We start from the raw sequence: 18662 nt of genomic DNA on the forward strand, positions 1-18662 counted from the left end.
GTATACTGGAAGAGCAACAGGCACTGCATCGTGGCAGATGGGGAGCTCAGCCTCCTGACTGGCAACAGTATTTGGAGAAGACAGAAGCTAAATCTGATGACATGCCACCCTGAATATATATTGCACCACTATCAATCCTGGAGATACGAGGCTCATGCTCACTTTCTTTTCTCAATAGGGACACTCTATACTGCTGGTATAACCCCAGCGAAACTGAAGGTCAAACTTAGGTCCATAATGGCACTAACTCCTCATTAGCTGACGTCAGGGGATCCGTTTTCCCTACACCCCCTTCTTTCCCCTTCCTCCCCCCCCCACGTGACCCCCGGCCGAGTGTGAATGACCACATGCTGAAGTTCAGTTCATTTCGTTGTTGAATAATGGGTTAGTAGGATCTTGAATAGGCAATGCCCAATACGTAGACACTTCTGTCCTGGAATCGTCCTTACTGTTTATGCTCTGCTAAATGTGTCAACTTTCTATACTTCGCTTCAACTCGCAAATGAGCGCATGAGTATATTACTGCCGCCTCTTTTACGTCAAATGTGGTTTGTGGTTGTTAAGTTACTGCTGCATCTTCATCGCCTTTGGCGAAGCCAATTCTGACGCTCTAATGTAAAGCTACAAAGAAAGCCGGTTATGGGTAGGCCACATTGCAATAACTACGATTTTAATCTATCAAGCTGTGCGGTTGGTTGCTGCACCATGTGTTTGCTAAGCAGTATATTACATCCAAGCTTACGTCAGGGCACATATGCCAATTATACATTACACACGTGTTTCAGGTGCAAATGAAGCACATATTTTGTGACAATGCAATGCATAGGAATACGAAACGTATTATACACAATTATTTATGCATTGTTTTTGCAGCTTGCATATTTTACTTGCATTATGTGTAAAACTTTATGCACTTGTGAATAAGATCACAAACATTCTGGGTCTCATTTACTAAAAGTGTTGCATCACTGAGTGAAAACATAGATGCAACACTTTTCAACCATGGATGCGCTGTATTTACTGTATGGCCCTCCATGTTGCAAGGATTTACAGATATGTTAGTATTCTTGACGTATCAGTAGGCGCCAAATTGAAACATTGATGGGGTGTGTCTGAAAACAGACACAGTTCCAGCAATGTGTCCTTTCACGTGGGGCAAACCCCATGTGAAAGGGGGTGAGTCGGTCTTATGCCTGCTGTGAGGCAGGTATAATGTAGCACAGGGGTTTACAAAGCAACGCATCTGCCTAGATGCGCTACTCTGTAAATATGACGCAGTGTGGCGCATATTTTACGCTACCGGTGCGTCTATTTGTTATGCATTTTACACAGGGCTTCATTGAAACTCTATTCATCAAGGAAATTATTGTAAAATTTTTGTGAACCACCTCCTACAATTGGGAAACTAAGAAGTAGATATCATTTCTCTATATATGTCTTTCCTTGTAGGATACGTAGCTTTTGCTCGGTGGCTTGTTTACATTTTGTGAACAACACTGCATGAAACAAAGCGGGATTTCTACCTGACTATATCTGTGCAAGGCCTTGCCATCTTACTTAATTAAAATCTTACTTAATTAAAATTAGTGTACACTCGCAAGATAAGCCAACAATGGCAACCTTCAGTTACAAATTGGACATCTACAGGAGCCCTATGAGGAATGTATACTGTTGGTGAAACATAGCAGTTCTCGTTTAGCTCCTCTGTCAGGTCCACAGATGAGCGAGATTGTCTTTGCTCTATCTCTTTCCGACGCTTCAATCGCTTTGCACCCACTGCAGCTGGGCTATCTTGTTCTCCTGCGAGCCATTTCCTTCGGCTGAACTTTGATTGTGAGAGGCACCTTATTGCCATCTGCCTGAAAACAAGGTTTTGCACAAATCCTTCTGCGATCAATATGCTGGGCTTATTTTTGCAGCAAAAAGGTCTTGGTTTCAAATGGCAGCATGCACCTTTGATGTAAATCTTCTCTCTGTATATTCTGTTCAGGGAATCAAAATGGAGAAGCAAGCCTTGAGCCACTGCCTTGAAAAAGTCACCCTCTCCCCTGCATTTGGCTTCTCTGAGAAACTCGCTCTTTGTAGGCATTGCACACAGAATATTTGCAGACGTACAGGGCGCTTTGACAAACCAACGCCTTCCAGCATTTGTTCAATAGTTTTACACATATTGTGCAATGTCTAGTGTTCAGTGTGACCCTTGAAAGATTGCAATGAGATGAATGTAAGGTATGATGAGTTCCAGTATATGAAATGTATTTTTTCGTGTGAATATACACATCAATACTTTTCGTTATACTATATTTTATTTCACAAATATATAGAATTATAGATGGGTAACAGTGAATTATGGGGATGTTTTTCACCGAAGGGTTCTGAGTAACATCAAATAGACAACAGGAGTAAAGTTTGAGTTGCAAAGAATGTCATTTAGAACCACGAGGTGCAAAACATCACTTTGTACCCATCTATAATGTTATGCTATGAAAGGCCCCTAAAATCATCTGCATCAAACTTCTACACAGTGGCAGAGAAGTAATGGGGGCGCCGTACATAATATGGCGTCTGTGATGAACCCCTGCCCTAAAGGTTTAAAAAAAGCTTACCTGGCCTCCTTAACCAATGCCCGGCACCTTCCCTGCCTTCCTTCCCCCTCTTGCAGCTGTGCTTTCCGCTTTCGGTCAAAGCAGACAAGCAACTCTGCACTGACAGGCTCTCAGGGAGTGCTGTCAGCCTGGCTTGGGAGGACTTCATGATGTCACCACAGTGAGTAACCAGTTTTGTTATCTACTGTTGTTATGCCACAGCAGTGGCTTGTGAGATTCAGAAACTGAAATCAACTACAGAGGCTCTCTATGACAGCCACACATAACAATAAAATGACCATCTGATTACTGACAGAAACATTTTAAGATACAATGTAATCTACTGTCATTAACATGGCTTGTAAAAATGATAAAGCCTTTATCAAGCTCAGTCTCATACACTCAGTGAGCAGTGTGAGATGGTAAGATAGTTCTGTGACTTACAAGCTCATGGCGGGAATGCTTGAAAGAAAAATATAGAGTGCAGGTGCTCACCATTAAGGAACAGAATACGAATTGGTCAGATGGATCTTAGTGTGAGAAGCTGGGTTCCAGATATTCTGTTTCAGCACCTTATCTTCACACATATAACTATTATGAGTTAGGGAATGGGGAATAACTGTGCATATCTGGTTTTACGTATGCTGGAAATTTAATTATTGGTAGGGGTAAATATGCATCTACCATTGGCAGTAATACCACTAACCCAAAACAGGTCTCAGAATAGATCTTAGAAAATTATTCCCATGCCCAGCTCTTGGTAGCTTGGCATGCGAGCAGACAGGCTTAACTTCAAAGACAGGTATGCAAAGCATTTAAAAACACCAATTCAGTAAATAATTAGGACACAACACATAATAAAATGTGTACACCAATTTATAAACGTAGGAAATATTTTTATCTTTAAAATAATACAAAAACAAAAAGACTCCAACGTAGGGAATTGGATATATGAATTTTTAAGGACTTATCACTTTATAGCACAAAGAAACCTGCAGCACCTATTGGGACATCTGGTTGCGCTAGACTGGGACAAAGTCAAAGTTTCAAGCTGACCGCGATGGAGCCCTCAACTGCTACTCCTCACGGTAGGCCTCGGTCAGAGGTTTTACCTTCTGACTTAAAAACTTTTCTGAGGTATTTCTTCCCGGGGTCTCTCGAAGCTCTCAGCCAGTCTGGATTTGGTAAGGGTTTGCCGGATTGCCTTGCGACGAACTCCCGGTCAATCCTATGGAAGTCAGATCTCCGGAGCTTTTCAGCAGGATGAACCAAGCATACAGGACGGCTCGCTTTGCAGAGATTTTGCTCCTGGGGTCCCTTGATGCTCTTCACTAAGCCGGATTCGGTGAGAGTTCGGCGGCTTAGGTTTCAACGAACTCCCATTCAAACTCTAGCAGTCGAACCTCTGGACCTTTTCAGCAGGACAAACCTAGACGGCAGGCTGGCTTGCGGTTGAGGGTCATCGGATTGGCTGGTTTGGTCGAGTTGGTCCACTTATGAAGCTTTTTTCCAAAGTTGCTCATAAGTTCTTCAAGCTTCTGGAACTTCTACCTGTAGTTCCATTGAGGGTTTCAAAGTGTCCAAAACTTATTCCAAAGGTCTGGAAGCTCAAAGATATTCCTTGAAAGTTAGTGACTTCAATTACCACAATCCACTTGGACAAAGCCCTTTCAACTCCACTGGTAGTACTCCAGGCTGGGGATTCTTGGTGGTGATGGTGCAGGTGAGTTTTGTTAACCTGTAGCTTGCAGGGAGTGCACTCTTTAGTCATTTTGAAGCAAGTTAGGTCCACAGGGCTGTAGTTCCAGATTGTGCAGCAGGCGCAGTCCGTCAGAGTGCAGGGCCTGGTTGGTACAAATCAAACTTCTCATCATGGACCCTTCTTCTTCTTCTTGTTTTAAGCAGCATTTCTGAGAGGCACTGCCCCTCTCAGATACTTATTCAGTGTTCTCCAGGGTCACACAGGAGGACACTCCAGAGCATGACCATTTCCTCCAAAGAGTGGCACAATGGTCTCCTAAAAAGCACTATTTCTCCAAACGTCAATATGTCTGAAGTCCCAGCAGAGAGGCAAGAGCTGTCTAAACCAACCTCCAGGGTGGCTCATCTCCCTATACTCCCTAACCCAGGCAACTGCACATTCCCTCCTTAAGCCTGCCATCTGGCTGGGTTCAAAGGTTGGGGTGTAAATGAAACTGGTTTCTCTTACCTGTCTCCTCCTTTTATTGAAGATTATTGTTTACAGCCCCTCTCCCTGGCTCTGGCATTCCTATGTAGCAGAACTTTCTCCTCCCAGAATGGCTCTTTCACCCCAGGGCTACTTATCACCTCAGCAAAGCAGCCTGGCTAATGCACTTAACTCTATCCAATCAGAGCAGAGCAGAGCACTGGAAGGCAGAATTTTGTCTTACAGACAAGAAGGTCCTATAACTTCCGGTCTGTACATTTTAGGTTAAATTCAACAATAGCAGATTGTTGGATTTATCGATGCCATTCTAGTAAGTCCTTGAATTATATTGTTATCATTCTCCTGGTGGGACTTCTTAGTAAATAACCTATTGCCATGTTAACCTATGTGGCTGAGGATCTGCAATGGTGAAAATGAACTGGGCAATTTGTCCCACACCAGGGCTTATAAAACATTCTTTATAAGGACCCTGCCTATATTTACAGGATGCCTTATCCCTGGAACACCTAGAGGAGATGTTAGGGGTTCTGAAAATGAAAATATATTGGAGACCTTCACTCCACAGTGCTCCTAGCACAAAATATCGAATTTGTGAAGCATTATACTACATTTTGGGAGGTGAAATGTGCCATTCACTAAGCCCAAGGCACATACAACATATTTCATAAGGGTCCTCTTGACCCCTACCACTGGGACAGCCAGGGGTGACCCTGGAGTTAGCTACTATGCCAAAACATTGAAGTTCATTTATTTGTAAGCGCCCCAAACACCAAAATCGAGTTTGGGCACAATTTACAGTCCTGCAACACCGGGCTGCTTTTAAACAGACCACCGGCCTCAGCAGTGCACACATGCAAGTGCAGAAAGGGCTGCTAGCCCCTAAATTGCCATGTTCTATTACATTCTAGGGAATTATGGTAGATTTGGCCCCCCTGCCCTGTTATGTACTAGGGCCTTATAGGGGAGGTCATGCCAATCCTAGGGACAATCCCATGGCAAAAAGTGTGCACTGGATTTTCTTGGTCTGGTGTTCCCGCACCTGGAAAATCCAGGTGAGGGATCACCAGGTCACTTGTAATTGGACAAGATGGTACTACGCCTGGGGATATAGCTCTTTCCAAATCACAATCACAGCCTAAAAGTACTGAAACCCTGCTGAGAAGTACAGGTACTTGCCTTTTAAAATAAAGAAGTGCAGGTACCCAGGGTTATGTTAACAAGAAAAAAAAGCCCTTCCCATTTTTTTAATACTGCCGTGATAATGGTTGGGCCTGATGTTGAAGCAGGATGATCTTGTCTCTAAAGCTGCACAGCGGAGGCCCAGAGAGCTTCTTTCTTCCCTCCATCAGGCATTACCTTAAGATCTGTTTGATGTCTGGCAGAATAAACAATTTTACCAAATCATTAAATAACATCGGAAAAGCAAACTCTTCTTCACCGCTGTGGAGATTGGTAGCCGATTGTGCTATAGCACTGCGTCTCCGGATCTCTCTGTTGTGCTGGAGGGGATTTTCTGGGTGATTTAGTGGAGATTGATTTTCAGTATATTCTGCAGACATTGTTTGTAAAGTGCTTAGCACGTCCATGTAGCCTGTACCTTAATTGTTCTAAATTAAACTGTGGGGACCAGGAAACACATATCACACTCAGACTTGCAAAATATTGCAGTGGGACACATAATCTCTTGCTGCACGTGCACAGCAGTGTTTGTATATATAACGAATGGACAAAAAACATTTGTGCCAAGTCTTTGTATTTTAATTCAATTTCCCCTTTTCCTCTGCAAACAAGGAGGGTGAGAGCGAAATCAAGAGACACAGGGCCTCATTTATGGCATTTTGGAGTAGGGTAGCACAGCAAGGCATGCTGTACTGCCTTTCGCCAAAGTGAAAGGGCAGTATTGCAGCATATTTAAGCAATACGCTGCAATCCTGTCCTTTCTGCTTACTCTGGGACTGTTTTGCTAGCCTAGCGCAAACCTAGGCACCCTTGCGCCAAGGTGCAGTGGTGCCTCGTTGCAGGCAGGATTGTTTTTGTGCAGGTAGAGGCACCCACCTGCACAAAAACAAACCTGCAAGGTGTTTTCCTCTTTACATGTGTGCTGCAAAATGCAGCACACATGGAAAGAGGAAATAGCAAAAAGAAATTAACATATTTCTCCTCATTAATCCTCACCTCAGGAGGTGTACGGATTTTATGCTTCCCAAGGTTTACAATGCTTTGTTTGTAAATCTGGGGCAGCGTCAAATTCCATTGGTGTTGCATGCCCATGGAATGCCTGCTGGGTGCAGAATAAGGTGACACAGCGATTTGTGCTGCGCTGCCTTACACATGATTTATGAAGCCACTCAAAGCCATGCAGTTTGCATTTGTATGACTTTATGAATATTTCGGTGAGTCCTGCATCACACATGTACCACTTCACGTAGTGCGAAAGTGATGCAGAGCTCTCATAATTAGGCCCCACAGTGTGCAGCAAAAATAAAAGAAAATTCCATAATGACAATGACTGTAGTTTAAGATACGAGTGGAAGAGTGGATGTTCTCGAATGGCATGAAGACTTTGATATACCACTATTTATGATAGGAAGTATAATTTCGTTATGAAATTCACCCATACTTACCTACTCCTTCTTGAAAAAGTTATCCGATTTCGTTAATCTCTCTAAATGTAAAAATATTGCATATTGCATATAACGAATTCCCACACATATTACATCACCACCCAAGTGATCACATATGCATGGGTGTCATGCTGAATCCAATTCATCCTTTTGGAACAGCACTTCACCATACATAACATCTGTTGTAGCCATAGAGCACTCAGCTTCATAGCCATCCCCATTCGAATGTATGTTGAATTGTTTTCTGTTTTTTTATCTACAAGTTTGAATATTTAAATTGACTACCCCACATGGATATTCAGAACTGGTGGAACCATTGATATGCATTCATGCATTTACTAAGCATTTTTTACACCCCAAATTTTTACCACACATATGCATTTACCACACATGCCTTTACCTCGCATGGAAAGCCTATTTAATGTAAGTATAATTAAGGTAAGTGTTACATATGTATATATTGGGCCTCATTACGATGTCGGGCGGAAAGCCTCAGACCGACAGTCGGATTCCCCTAGACTGAGTTGGAACCCATCCACCCGAGTTGATCGGAATCCAATCTGCCCGAATGAATACGATGCTCGCAGTCGGAAGGGGAACCGTTTGGTCATTCCGAATCGGTCCCAACCACAATCGGAGAATCAGAGTCGGGGAAGGTGATCCATACAGCTCCACAGACAGTGTTATCAACCGACCGATTATGATGTCACATTCTGACAGCCTTTACTACTCGGTCTGTAAAACCATTCACAGTGTGGCAGGCCTCATGGAGTGCATGTGACAGAGTGCAAGGTTTTATGCAGACACCCATTTTCCCCATAGAAGCCTGTGTTGTCAGTCGGGACACAGGCTCCCATAGAAGTCAATTGGAGTCCTTCCGAAAGGCATTCATGAGCATTGTAATTGGTTGGGAGGAACTGCCGACTGCGGGTCGGTTGGACCCCTATCCGGGACGGTGTCGGTCGGAACCTTTCCGCCCGACACCGTAATGAGGTCACTTATAGTCACTTTATCAACTTGAAATGGACGGTTTGGGATGAGAGAGCCCAACTGTGAACAAGGCTCGGGAGAGCCAAAATGCATTGGGGGAAATGTGGCATAGAGCTGTATGGTAAGCAAATTGAAATAAAGCACCCATACCAATCGGAAATGAGAAGTCTTGCAGCATTTTCCCTTTATCAATCAATCAATCACAAAAATCGGAGCTGGCGGGTGGGTGTGTAGAAAGTGAGACGGGTGTTGAGGTACGTTGGGCCCGTGTCGTGGAGAGCCTTGTGTGCATGATTGAGGAGTCGGAATGCGATCCTCTTGTTGACTGGGAGCCAGTGCAGGTCTTTCTAGTGGGTAGAGATGTGGCTGCAGCTAGGGATGTTCAGGATGATTCGTGCTGAGGCGTTCTGGAGGCACTGCAGTCTCTTCTGGAGCTTGGCTGTGGTTCCCGCATAGAGGGTGTTCCCGTAGTCCAGACGGCTGGTGACGAGGGCCTGGGTGACCGTCTTCCTTGTTTTGGTGAGGATCCACCGGAAGATCTTTAGAAGCATGCGCAAGGTGTTGAAGCAGGAAGACGAGACGGCGTTTACTTGCTTGGACATCGTGAGGGAGGAGTCCAGGATGAAGCCTAGGTTGCGTGCGTGGTCTGTTGGTTTGGGCGCGGTGCCCAGGACCGGGGGCCACCAGGAGTTGTCCCAGGCAGAGGGGGATGGTTCTAGGATGAGGACTTCCGTTTTGTCCGAGTTCAGTTTCAGGCGGCTGGTCTTCATCCATTCTGCGACGTCTTTCATTCCTTCCTGGAGGATGGTTTTGGCGGTGGCGGGGTCGTTGGTGAGGGAGAGGAGCAGCTGGGTGTTGTCAGCGTAGGAGATGATGTTGAGGTTGTGTTGGCGAGCGATGACTGCGAGAGGGCTCATGTAGATGTTGAAGAGGGTGGGGCTGAGCGAGAATCCTTGCGGTATGCCGCAGATGACTTCGGAGGCCGTGGAATGGAACGGGGGACGCAGACTCTTTGGGTTCTTCCGGTGAGTAACGAGATGATCCACTTCAGGGCCGCTCCTTGGATTCCTGTGTTGCTGAGGCGCTGTATCAGGGTGCGGTGGCATACGGTGTCGAAGGCTGCTGAGAGGTCCATGAGGATGAGGGCATCAGTTTGGCCGTTGTCGAGCAGGGACCTGATGTCGTTGGTGGCTGCGATGAGGGCGGTTTCGGTGCTGTGGCTTGCTCGGAAGCCGGACTGTGATGGGTTGAGGGATCTGTTGGTCTCGAGGAAGGCGGAGAGTTGTCTGTTGACGGACTTCTCGATGACTTTGGCTGGAAAGGGGAGGAGCGAGATGGGGTGGAAGTTCTTGAGGTCCGTGGGGTCCGCGGTGGGTTTCTTCAGGAGGGCGCTCAGTTCGGCCTGTTTCCAGCTTTCCGGGAAGGTGGCGGATGCGAAGGAGCTGTTGATGAGGAGTCGGAGTTGGGGTGCGATGATGGAGGCGGCTTTGTTGTAGACGTGGTGTGGGCAGGGGTCGGTGGGTGAGCCGGAGTGGATGGTGTTCATCAGGCCAGTGATGTCTTTGGTGCTGACCGGGGTCCAGGTGCAGAGGGTGGCGGTGGTGGGTGCCGGTTCGGTGGTAGGGTTTGTGGTCACTGTGGTCGGAGTGCCGAAGCTGTTGTGTATGTCGGCGATCTTGCGGTGGAAGAAAGAGGCGAGGGAGTCGCAGAGGTCTTGCGAGGGTGTGATGTCGTTGCTGCAGGCGCTGGGGTTGGAGAGCTCTTTAACGACGCTGAAGAGTTCCTTGCTGTTGTGGGTGTTGTTGTCCCGTCGTTCTTTGAATGCTGTCTTCTTGGTGGTGCGGATCAGCTGGTGGTGTTTGCGGGTGGCGTTCTTGAGGGCTGTCATGTTTTCTGTTGTCTGGTCGTGGCGCCAGGCTTTCTCGAGGGTGTGGCAGGTTTTCTTTGAGTTCTGGAGGTCGTTGGCAAACCACAAGGCTTTTCTGCTTCCGGGTCTGCTGGGGGATTTCTTCAGAGGTGTGAGCTCATCGGCGCAGTTGGAGAGCCACTATGTGAGGTTGCGGGCTGCCTCGTCGGGGCCCGTTGTGTTGGAGGGCAGGTTCTGGCTGAGGGTGGTGGTGATCTGGTCGGCGGTGATCTTGCTCCAGTGTCTGTTGGGGGCCTGTAGCCAGTGCTGGTGGGTTGTGGTTCTCCTGAAGTTGAAGTGGACGCAGCTGTGGTCTGTCCCTGTCCAGTGTAGTCCGGTGGAGTGGCTGAAGGCGATGTGCTTGCTGGAGGAGAAGATCGGGTCGAGCGTGTGACCGGTGTAGTGGGTTGGGGTGTTCACCAGTTGCTTGAGTCCAAGGTTGGCGAGGTTGTCCAGTAGGGCGGTGGTGTTGCAATGCTTGTTGTTCTCCAGGTGGAAGTTGAGGTCCCCTAGGAGGATGTAGTCTGTGGGGGTGAGGGCGTGCTGACTGACCAGGTCGGCGATGGCTTCGCTGAATTGTGTGCGTGGTCCCAGGGGCCTGTAGATGAGAGTACCTCTGGAGGTGGTCTTGGGGTTGATGTGTATCTGGGAGTGAAGGTGCTCGGCGGTGGTGAGGGTGTCGTCTGAGTTGGTTGTGACGTGGATGGTGGTTCTGTAGACGATGGCGAGGCCTCCTCTGATTTGGTTGATGCGATCCCTCCCGGTGATCTTGTAGCCGTCCGGGATGGCTATGGCGATGTCCGGGGCTGAGGAGGCGTTCATCCAGGTTTCAGTGAGGAAGGCGACGTCTGGTGATGTTGTGTCCAGGAGGTTCCAGAGTTCGACGGTGTGCCTGTGGATGGAGCGGGTGTTGAGCAGGATGCACTTGCGGTTGTTGTTGTTGGTACTCAGCTTGGGGGGTGCGGTGTCGGTCCGGAGGCAGGTGAATTTGAAGGCTTGGCAGGTGAAGGGTCCGTGGGTACGCTTCGGGGTGGCGCGGTGGCAGGTGGGGTTTCGGACGGCATTGAGTCCGTGGAGGGTGACGGCGTCGTAGGATCGTCGGGTGGGCTGGCATCGTTGAGGTCCAGGGTTCCTGGTGCTGAGTGCGGTCCAGGCGCGGACAGGCGCAGACGGGCTTGCATTTGGTGCGCCTTCGGCGCACAATCGGTGTGCCCGCTGCACGTACGTGCGGACTCTGCCATAAATGGAGAGTGGGAGGAAGGAGGGAGGGAGGCGCCGATGGGAGGCGGGAGCAGGGTGTTGAATGGGAAGGGGAGAGGGTACCGAGGAAGAAGGGGGCGGGCCACGGGGGAGCAGTGGCAGGGAGTGGAGAGCAAGGGAAACCAGCGGGAAAGAAGGCATCAGACAATCACAATATCAGGAACAAAACAGGGGCACAACAGTGACAAAAATAAAATAGAGACAAGAATGGCAGAAAAAGACAGAAGACCGGACCAGGAGGCACCTAAGCCGCCGGGGCAGCGGCGAGCAGGCGGCGGAGGCAGCGGGGCCGGCGCACTCGGGAGGAGCCAGGCGGCGGGAGGAGCGACTGGGTCTGACGAGGTCAAGTCAGGTCATGAGGAGTGTGCAGGGGTTTAGAGGGGTTCCATTCCCTACCAGCTGTAGCCACCCTGTCAGAGTCAGTGAGATCCCTATAACAGAAAGCAGTGTTTTAATATTTATATATATGCATGCAAAAATATACATATAAACCACTTTACCTTTTTTGGAAGAGGAGACCCTCCAAACTCCCCATTTTAAATTACCCTTACTAAACAATAACCCAACCTTCCCCATGACCCTAAAAATACCCTTACCACCAATACCTTTACCCACCCCTTAATCTCAAAAACACCCTTACCATCCAATACCTCTACCCACCCTAAACCCTAAAACATCCTTACCACCCATTTTCCTTACCCACCTATAAACCCTAAAAATACCCTTACCACCCACTACCCTTACCCATCGCTAAACCTTAAAAACACCCTTTCACCCAATACCCTTACCCACCCCTAAACTCTAAAAATACCCTTACCATCTTATACCCCTACAAATCCATAAACCATAAAATACCTTTACCACCCTATTGCCTTACCCATCATTAAAAACCCTACCCTACCCAACCCTAAACCTAAACCTTAAATATATATGTATAAATATATTTGTATATATATATATAAATATAAGCTCCAAAGTGCCCTCCCAGGCAAAGACGCACTCAACATCTGTGGCACATGACCTTTAATAGGTAAAAACCAACTCCTGCGTGCAGATTCAAATTTTAGCTTTCTTGTCCTCAGCCTGACGTGTTTCAATGCTCCTGCACTTCCTCAGAGGCAGGACAGTCTTGTGTGCTCGTACTGATACCCCCCCCTTTATTTTTACATATTTGGCACCCTCTGATGGGCTTGCTCCGATGAGCATGTGCTGATTTGTGGGTTGTGTAGTGTGCCAATAAAGTTTTCCACCAAATGGATGCACATAATTACTGATGCTCATTAAAGTTCAAAGCCATGTGCATCCATTTGGTGGAAAACTTTATTGGCACACTACATAACCCACAAATCAGCACGTGCTCATATGCGTTATACAATCAATTTTTCAAAAACAAAATTTATCCATTTAAACACTTATACCCATTTATTCTTCCATCGACCTTTAGATATACATATATAAAACATATTTAATTTTTAAAAAACACACATTCACTGGAAGATGTCATCAGTGATGTCATCAGTGATGTCATTTGAGATGTCATCAGTGATGTCATGAGTGATGTCACTGACCATGTCATGAGTGATGTAATGTGTGACATCATCAGAATTTCTAATGTTTTTTAAATGCTAATTCCTAACTTTAACGTGCCTGAAACCTATGGTTTTTTCAGTGAATTTCTAAGGTTTTTTAAATGATAATTCCTATTTATAATGTTCAGTTAGCATATCTGTTTTTTCTATATTTTTTAATTATAATCCCATTCTCAATGTAGTAAAAACTGCAAATATTACCACTCTTCAATGTATTCCTTCCTCCAAGAAAATCGCTACAAACCAGAACCACAACTAACGTTACTAATATACAAACTAGGCATTCGAGTAGAAAAAAACCAAAAAAAACACCACTTCCCAAACTTTCAAAAACAAAGCGAATCTACAATGCTATCCAAAAAAAAGGCGATAGTTCCATTTACCACTAACAAATGAATATCAACATTTAACTAGTGGAAGGACGTTGACTATATACTGTGTGAATTATATCCAACTCACACCCATATCTAAAGACAAATATGTAGAGGTACTAATTATACACTTCCAACAGCCATCAAAATAACAACACTTAGCGCCACCACCAAAAGAACCACCCATCCTGACCGCTCCCTCTCTACTACCTCAGACGCAGCGCACAACAAGACAACGGACCTTCCCAAAATAATATATCCCCTCAACAGCACACTAGCTCAATGTTCAGAGATGTGGCAATCAACTATGTATAAGGGAAGGATCTCGCACACCAACAATAATGTACACACTGCTAATACTACCGATGATATGCTATACACAAAAACGTTTCCATGTATAGATATGCTATTGATACGTGTTGAGTACTGCACAGAGGACGCAACCATATTATCTCAGACACTGGGGAATATTTCGGTCATGCAGCTGTGTTGTCCCCCCCCCCCTTGAAGCAGAAGCGGAGTGGGCTGCTCTAACGTATGCAAATTCAGCATAAGACTATAAATAATCAGCCTACGCCTTAGGCGTGGTTCACTTCTTCAAAGAGAAGAGACTCCGCCACAGCGAAGGTAAGCACCCTGCCATGTGGCTGCAGCCATGACCACGTGCCTCCTTGGTACAGGCCCATTCCGAACTCAACGCCACAGCACTGCAGACTTATGTCTGTATCGACTAATGCCATCGTCTCCACTGCAGACATCAGGGTTCACAACATGAATTTAGCTTTGCATCTGCAATATGGACAGCATTGAATCCAGCCTTGCTTTATTTAAGGTTGAGACAATTGTATTCCATGTCTTGAGATTTTGTAAAAGGATGTGACAAAAAGCATTCGCCTATAACTGTGCTGACTACAGCCTTTGATCTAACACTGCGGACAGCAGGGTTCACAACTTGCATTCAGCCTTGATTTATGTAAGACAGAGACAATTTTGTTAAACGATGCAACAAAAAGCATGCCTCAATGTCTGTACTGAATACTGCCTTCAAATGTACACCACTTGATACCTGAAGCGCAGAAGCACTACAGACAACATTGAATTAAGTCTGTATTTATTTAAAGTAGAAGCAATTGTACTATGTCCTCAGATTTTGATAAAATAAGTGACAAAAAGGATTCCTTGATGTTTGTGTTAACGACTGCCTTCGATCTTCACTGCGGACAGCAGGGTTCACAATTTGAATTCAGCTTTCCAGGTACATTACCGACAGCATTCAAGTTAGCCTTGATTTATGTAAGGCAGAGACAACTTTCTTAAATGATGCGACAAAAAACATTCCTTAATGACTGTACTGAGTACTGCCTTCAAATGTACACTACGATCAACAGAGTTCACCACTTGACACCAGAAGTGCTTAAGCAGTACAGACAACATTAAATTCAGTCTCAATTTCTTTAAGGCAGAGACAATTGTACTGTGTCCTAAGATTTTGTTAACGTACGAGACAAAAATGCATTCCTAGATGTTTGTGTGACTACTGCCTTCGATCTACACTGTGTACAGCAGGGCTCACAACTTGAAATTGGACACCATTCAAGTTAGCCTTGATTTATGTAAGTCAGAGACAGTTTTGTTAAAGGATACAACAAAAACAATTTCTTGATGTCAGTGATGACAACTGCCTTAGATCTACATTGTGAAGGCTCACAATTAAGGTAGAACTCACTGCACCACATGTCATCTCCCCGTAGCCTTATTAAAACAGAATTCACTAGGCAAAAAACATTGCTCCCAGTGCGACTCCCTCCACTACGCATTATCGCAGGATACGTGCAAGCTCAGCGCCAAAGAAGATACTACTAACTCAGTGCACCATAAATCATCACAAAGAAGAGTGAACATTTTTATGTCACAGTGAGACATACTGTCCCTTTAAAATGGAATTCATGCAAAATTCAATCGACAAAACAAATTAGTCGAATTACTGTACACCCCTCCGACCACGCATCATCTCAGGATACGTACACGCTAAACACCAAAGGTTCTACTAACTCAGTGCACCAAAAATCATTATAACGTGGCCTTACGAAGGCAGAATTCACAAGCCAAAAAGATAACTATCACTTTGGCCTGCCCGAACCGCACATCATTGCAGGCTCCACAGAACCTTGTTGTTTGAGATACCACTAACTCAGTGCAAACCAAACTAAGTATAATACCTATCAAACCCTACACAATATCCCTTTAGTATGCTACCTTCAAAAACGTATTTTATATCACTTATAGATTTAGTAGAATAATAAAATTTACGCTGCATATATGTTCTATCTTCCACTTCAATCATGATTGCAGATGATGCATTCCACCCTAAGATCTTCACTGAGGACAACAGGGTTTACAACTTCAATTCAGCTTTGTATCTACACTATAGACAGTAGAGAATTCAGCCTTGATTTATTTAAGACACAGGCACTGCTAGTATGCACAAGCACCTTTAATCCCTACATCCAGTGAACTATGTTTACAAACTAAGTAGAACACAGTGCCAAAATGTACCTCCACCACCGGTAATACCAAGAACCTCTGGGGTATCATCTTTAACATCGCCACCAGACATACATCCCCATTTTGAGAAAGTTAGAATGCACTGCCTGAAATGAAAATAGCTTAATTTTTTATGGGGAGCAATCAGTAGACCTAGTTTGCAGAGCAGTTGATAATCATCGATGGAATTTTTTTTAACCTCAAAATTGACGCAGACCTCTATGCAACACTCAATATTTTAAGTACAGACTGCTCGAACCACGCATCATTGCAGGGTGAGCACATGCTGAGCACCACACGTACCACTTACTCAGTGCACCATAAATAATCGCCATGTGGCCTTACTAGGCAAAATTCAGTTGCCAAAAGACATTCTTACCAGTGCGTTCTGCTTGAACCAGGCATCTTTGCAGGGTCTACATAAACTGCCCCTACCTCAGTGTACCACAACTCATGAACCCTTTACGATAAAATCTTCTGTGTATTATTTCAAATATAGTGCTCCTACCTTAGTACGGCAGAAGTCATAAATCGTTTACGATTGAATATCTGTGTATGATATCATGATTGCTATTCTACTTGTTACCAACAGCAACAAAATAAAATGGAGTTGAGCGCATGTGCCCGTACCCACTTCAACTATCTATCTGTGTCTGTGTATTTATAATGTTTCTAAAATGGTGCTTCTAAGCTCTACCACATTATATTGTGCTATAATTAGCGTATGCAACCATCTTACCTCTGACAGTAAGTGTGGACTATTCCTCCTTTTAAAATTTGTTTAGCATATTTATACAGCGCAAAATCAACCCTAAAACTGAATCAGCAATTTACATGAGCACCATATTTACAGTACATTTTCAGGCACACGTAGATTACGTCATTACTCTACAATAACAGGATGTTGACGCAATTCCAAGCCTCGAACACTGATTTCCAGGACCAAGTTCGACAGTATACCTGAATAACCACATACGCATATATAAGCTGCCCTTCATGTGCCAAAAACTGCAACTTAAACCTTTCACAGCCCTGTATTACTGCAGCTACAACACTCCACTGAATGTACAACAAACATTCATAATCACAGAAATGCGTCATGTCCACCATCTTTTATGTGTGTAACTATGAATGAATATAGAGTTAGTGATACTCCGTACACATTTATACCAAATGGGAGTTCCATGGTGACTCATAGTGACGTGGAGGTCGCAGTACAGAAAGGGAAGAAATACAACTGCGCTAATACAACAATAAAGGCAATAAGGAAAAAGATATGGGAGAGTAATAAAATGGAAGGTACAACCCAGTGATACCCCGTACCTTTCATATTGGCCATGTTTTGGAAATTTACAGACATAATGATACATTTGCGTTTAAGACCCGGGTGACATCAGCACTACAAAACAGACACCTGATTCACCTGATTTTTCATGTAGCTAATGATGGAAACACGCCCATAGCTCCATAATCATCGTTCAGAACCTCGCTCAGCACTGCCATACGTCAGTCCAGCACACTCTGCTTACGCTTCCAGGAAAAAACAAAAACGTCCGGTATATAAACTATACAAATAGTTGTTTTTAAATGCGGGAGGGAAGGTGTGTGAAAGGTCGATGTTATTCAACTCCACATTAAGATAGTAACAAATACGAATCATAACATCTTTTTTTTACTATCTTTTATATGTAGAGCTTCAGGGTGCATTATGTCCCGGCATGTGGTGAAAAACACACCGGTGACAGAAAAGTGAGCTCTGAATATTTTTTTGAGCCACTCTCTCACTTCCTCTCTCCTTTGATAAAGAAATGACACACAATGTTAACTTCTTTTTTATCTTACAGGTTGTGTTTCACAAATTGGTGTCATCCCCCCAAATCACCTACAAAGCTCTACGTTTGTGGATTCTGCAATGATTCGTGGCCATGGTAACAACGTCTGAGAAGGCTGCTTCGATACGTGGTGCACCCTCTTTGAATCACGCCAATGGCACAAGGTGAGCAAATAAGCTTGTTTCCGAAACATCGACAAGTCAGCTTTGAAAGGAGAGAGTGGGTAGTCTGCAGCAGCTTCACTGCGTAGGAATATACAATTACCTCAGAGCAGTGAGGATAGATTACAACAGTCTGAGGGGCCGATCTACAAGCCCTTTGCGCCACTTTTGTGTCACTTTTATAATGGGAAAAGTGGCGCAAGGAGCTTATGCCTCTGACTTCCCAAGAAAAACACTAACCTCCAGACTCTGCGTGTCAATGGGGTGCAACAGTCTAGGTACGCAAAATTGAGAACTCACCTCTATGCAGTGGAAGTGCATGGGATATACTACTTTGGAAGAAAAACAGCGCACAGACACCTCCTTACAGTGGAAGTTGATGAAATACATTATCCTGAGTGTACAAATAAATAAACCAAAAATATACTTGTGCAGTTGTATGTACTATGCTATTACTAACTCTATATACTATCTTTCAGATCACTAAAGTGAGGGTGCACTATGAACCAGCACGTGCTTGGACACACAACAGAGGCGAAAGGTGAGCTACGAGTACTTTCTCCAGTACTAACTGCTCCATCTATAACTTTCTCTCTCTCACAGTTTTAATGT

Source organism: Lissotriton vulgaris, chromosome 2_1 (assembly GCF_964263255.1).
Source record: "Lissotriton vulgaris chromosome 2_1, aLisVul1.2, whole genome shotgun sequence".
In the NCBI taxonomy this organism is placed as follows: Eukaryota; Metazoa; Chordata; class Amphibia; order Caudata; family Salamandridae; genus Lissotriton; species Lissotriton vulgaris.